The sequence below is a fragment of the Tupaia chinensis genome, unplaced genomic scaffold (assembly GCF_000334495.1).
Source record: "Tupaia chinensis unplaced genomic scaffold, TupChi_1.0 Scaffold143796_1, whole genome shotgun sequence".
In the NCBI taxonomy this organism is placed as follows: Eukaryota; Metazoa; Chordata; class Mammalia; order Scandentia; family Tupaiidae; genus Tupaia; species Tupaia belangeri.
Genome location: NW_006203646.1, coordinates 7,853,307 through 7,858,381, shown reverse-complemented (window position 1 = coordinate 7,858,381; position 5,075 = coordinate 7,853,307).

Sequence of the window (5,075 nt, the reverse complement as noted above, 5' to 3'; positions counted from 1 at the left end):
TCTTCCCATTCCCTGGCAACAGCTCCTCCATTTCCCTTTGGGACCACCCCTCTCTTCTCGCAGTCCATGCAGTTCTAGTGAGACCGTCTCATCTTTGTGGGTCAGCACATGACCCCAGTCTAACCAAATGGAGAGTCCCGGCTCCCTAGCTATAGTGATTGGTTCAGGAATGAGCATTTGATTCAAGTTGAACTGATCAGAACCCATCCCAAGACTTGGTCGAACTATTGGAAATGAGGTGCTCTTTCCTTAGAGGTTGCTAAGTTGGTAATGAGCAAACCTGGATTTTCTGGGGTCTATGTTATGAGCAGAGCCTGCCCGAAAATGAAGCCAACACCAAGAGGAAAGGGAAGCTCAGTGGTGCTGAGAACAAATCTTGATGACATCACTCGTATACCTGCGTCCAGTGGTGCCTAAAGGTAGACCTGGAACCAGAGTTTTATAGTAGGCTAGTCGACAAATTTTGGTTGTGTTTGGTTTGGATTTTTTATTATTATTTTTATTTTTATTTTATTTGTTTTTATTATTTTTAAATTTGCTATAGGGCACACGTGCTCGCCAGAGATAGAGGGAGAGAGAAAGTGAGAAAGCTAGTCACCAGGTTTCAGCCAAAAGAAACAAATGGCAAATAAATAAATAAATGAAAATAACAGTTTATAAACCAAACATAGGCCAGCAAGCGATGTGGTAGTTAAGGTGCTAGACTCCCACATGGTCAGACTTGGTTCAAGTCCCAGATCTGACAGCTTGCTTTCTTACTTTCCCCCTCTCCCTCTCTCTCTCTTTGCTCTTTCAGGTGAGCACACAGCCCCATAGCAAATTAAATAATAATAAATAAAATTAAATAACTTTTTTAAAGAAGCTAGGCGAGAAGACACCTCACCACGTTATGCTATCTCAGGGAGCCAGTCCAGGGTCAGAGAAGGTTGGTGTGTAGAGCCCTCATTGCCAATTGGTAGGGAGATGAGGAGGCTAAAACTAAAAATAAAAACTCTCCCTTCTACTCCAGTTACTTTCTCAGACCCTTCATAGTGACATGTCAACCCTTCTATTCATAACAAATTCCTGGCTGAGCCCCACTTTGAGAGATGTACTTAGGGAGCAGCCACTCACCCCAGTCCTGAGGAACTCCACCGCCGGGTGTGCTTCACCTCTCGTCCCTGCTGAGCTAGTTTGCTGCAGGAGTGTCTGACAAAAGAAGGACAGCAGGATTTATCACTATCCTACCTTGTCCATTTGTCTCCGGTCCAGAGGGTCCTGACAGGAGAGTTTCCAGGGCCCTCGCTGAAGCGTACTTGAGTTCTTGACAAAGACACATGGTGGTAATTACACGCGGCGTTAGGCACAGTTACTGCAAGACGTGGCAGCGCCAAGCCCTCTCTTGAGCACAGTCTCAGACTGACTCTCCAGCCTCCTTTGCTTCCACATCTTTTTATAAATCACGTACAGGGAGTGAAGAAAGAAGGGGGTGTACAGAAGGCTGGAGGCCATCTTCTTCCTCACAGGCCAAGTTGGGGGGCTCCTCTGTTGGCACAATTGAATGAGGCAGCCTGAAACACTCTTCTTCATCACCAGCTTCCTGCCCTGGGGCCCCAAGCATTCGTTCTGTTCTCAAACATGAGTCTTGGATCAAGAATCTCCCTGGGAAAGGGACCACAGTGACACAGTGGGAACAGATGACAGAGTATTTACTGAGCGATAAATGGTAGAGGGGGGAAAAAGGTGAAATGTAGACATGTCCAGGGTCGCGAACTCCAACTTATGAGCCAAGGGTATTTATCTACATTTGCTTGCACACCTTCCCCGGCAGGGAGCTCACTACTTAGGACAACTTATTCCGTTCTTAGGCAGCTGGGACTTATAGAAAAGCACTTCAGGTGAACAGGAATCTGCCTCTCAGAGGCTGCTCTCAGCTCTGACCACCAGCCTGCTTTCTCCGCCACCGTGCTTCTCCAAGAATTGTCTCTCGTTTGAAAATCGTTGGAGTGGAGGGGTTGCTGGTGCATAGTCTGGTGGTTAAGGAAATAGGATCCCACAGGGATAACCATGAGGTCCAAATCTCAGAGCCAGTGGCTTGAAAAACATGCAGGGCATGTGTGCGTCTGTGGCCGAAATCCTGAAGGTGTGTTCTGCTTGTCCCTCTCCCTCTCTCTCCATCTTTCTCTGGTGAGTACACATGTCCTCTGACAAACAGGAAAAAAAAAAAATCACTGGGGAGCACATTGAAATGCAGATTCCTGGGCCTAACCCCAACCTGGTGAGTCAGAAATACACCAGAGGCCCAGGAATGTGCATATCAATGTAAGATGAGAGTTGTGGCCCCTGCAACAAATAGGAAGGGTGCCCACAAGCAGGGCAGGTGTGGCCAGGGATCCAGAGGACAAGCTTTTCTAACTTGTCAAATTCTTTCAAGGAAGAGGCTGATTGGGGAGGAAGCCACATCAGATAGGAATGAACTAACCAGGAAATCACAAACAGCAGGTGCCTCTTAACCCCCGCCTGTGCAGGCACACGCCTGCCCTAACCCATACCACCTGCTGGCCCCTAGACCACTTCTACGATCACCGACTTGTAGGATTACAGCTGCCATCATCCCCAACGTGAATATGAATATATGAATGATACTACTTTAAAAATCCTAAGAGGAAGAAGATGTAATAATCATATCTTAGGTGGTAGAGTGAAGCAGAGATGACCCCGTGGTCTAGATGACCTTCCCTGACTAGAGAATGTGATTCTCCCTCTCTCTCATTTGCAGGCTGGGGCGACAGCTCAAGACTTCATGTCCTTTCCCCAGGCTCATTTGCTAAGGGAAGGGCTGCCTCCCAACCTCCTCTGCCAGGCCTGGTGCCAGGCAGAGAACAGGGACTGTGGGCCCCCAGGCAGGTGAGTGGCATACTAATGCCAGCAGCCCGAGGACCTACAGTGTCATGATTAGCTTCTGGTGCAAATTAAATCAGGATGCAGAGATGGCTGGACAAGGGGCATGACTAGCGCAGCCAGGGCAAGACAGGGTTCCCCAAAATGACTCCTCTCAACCCAAAGGGGCCAAGGTGCATCTGTCTGCAGGGCATGTGGGTTTGCAGAGCTGGGTTGTGCAGGCAGCCGTAACCACACATGTGTATGGGAGGCCTTCCTGATATGGGGGAGAGTTGGGGGTGGAATGGGAAGGGGGACAGGGACTAAAGCTGAGGGCCAGCTCTCCTTATATTCTGCCTTCCAGAGAAGAACTCCTTCAAATTCTAAATTTGAAGTGGACTTTTCCAGGTGGTGATGAAAGAATATTTGTCAAGATAGGAAGATAGAACGTGCATTTTTACAGCGTGTTACCTTAATTTATAACTTTTCACTTTCGATTGAGGGTGTATGGGCTTCCAGTTAGACACGTACTCAGGCCCTGCAAATGTCTGGGGTGGGCCTGAATGCTGGATTGACCAGAAGATGACAGAGATCTAGAGAAGAAGATTGCACTGAGGGGCTGTGCTGCTCCTCACTGTGTAAGATCAGCTGGAGGCTCTAAATAGCCCTGCATCCCTGGCAACTGACTGCCTGCTCAGGAGCCCCTGGAAGCACCTCTCTCCTCCTGGAAAGAGAGGGTGAAAACTGGTTCCATAGTCACATGAGAGTGACTTTGCATCTTCTCCTCTGGGATAAAGGAAGAGGCCTGAACCTGGAGAGGTTCCTAGCATATTGTCAGACAGTGGTCTGGGGTGTTGAGTCAGGAAACCCTTAGCACTGCCGCTTTCCGGATGTATTTCCTTGGGCAGGTAATGTTGGCTCTCTACGCCGCAGTTTTCCTGTTTATTAATGGAGATGACTGTGGTGCCTGCTCACAGAAGGGTCATACCAAAGCCTTCAGGACTGTGCCTGCACAGGCGGCGGTTAAGAGGCACCTGCTACTTGTGATTTCCTGGTTAGTTCATTCCTATCTGATGTGGCTTCCTCCCTAATCAGCCTCTCCCTTGAAAGAATTTGACAAGTTAGAAAAGCTTGTCCTCTGGATCCCTGGCCACATCCACCCTGCTTATGGACACCCTTCCCAGGAAGCTCCCTCCTGGATGTCTCCTCTTAGTAATCCTCTATCCACTGACCCCTCTCTCTGCTCCTTGGCTATAAATCCAAAATGTCTTTGTTGTACTGGGAATTGATTTAGCTCTCTGACCCCTACTACAATGTCCTGAGTAAAATCTTCCTTATCACTTCAACAAGTGCCAGAACATATTTCTTCGTTAGCACTGCATGGGGAGAAGCTGTACAGAGAAGTCCAGAGGAAGGAGAGAACCTGATGTGGCCTGTCCAGGCTCTGCGAGTGACTCCTGTGTTACAAGCAGAGTGTGAGCAAGGTGGCCGAGGAACAGCCAGAAGGATGAGCCAGTAGCAGTAAACAGAGGCTTTGCAAGGCTCCCTGGGATCCACATATTTCTCCTAAAGATATGGGGTGCAGGGGGAAGTTTGAAGCAGCAGAGTGACATGATTAGACTTTCATTCTAGGATGATCTTTCTGGCAGACTGCTGTGAGTTGAATGGATTGGGGAACCCAAGACTGGAGCCCTAAGAGACCAGGGAAGAGACTGCTGTCCCTGGGAAGGAGGGTGCTGGAGAGGACTAGAGTCTGAAGGCAGCTGGAAGGAAGTAGGCATCTTTGGGATCAATTCAGAGAGAGCCGCACACCAGGATCACCCGAGGAACTTCTAAAACATACACTTTTCCAGGCCTCCATCACAACTCCAAATCTGAAACATAAGCATGTGTTTTAAAGGCAGCCCAGGTTGAGAATCACTGAGGTCGAAGGGGAACATTGATGGAGGATGGCAAAGCGAAGGAGAGGAAGGAATGTGCATTGGAGGAAAGTGAGGCAAATCCTGGCACTGGACTGGGGAGGTCAGGGATAGAAAGTGCCGTTCCCTCCTTTGGAGATAAAAACTGTGTTTTGAGGTTGCTAAACCTCACACACATGAGCCTTTTGATTGAATGACTTAACCAAGATCCATTCATTCAAGAGGTATTTACTGAGCACCTACTATGTGCTGGGCACTGCGCTGGGTGCTGGGGATACAATGATGGACAAAATCAGT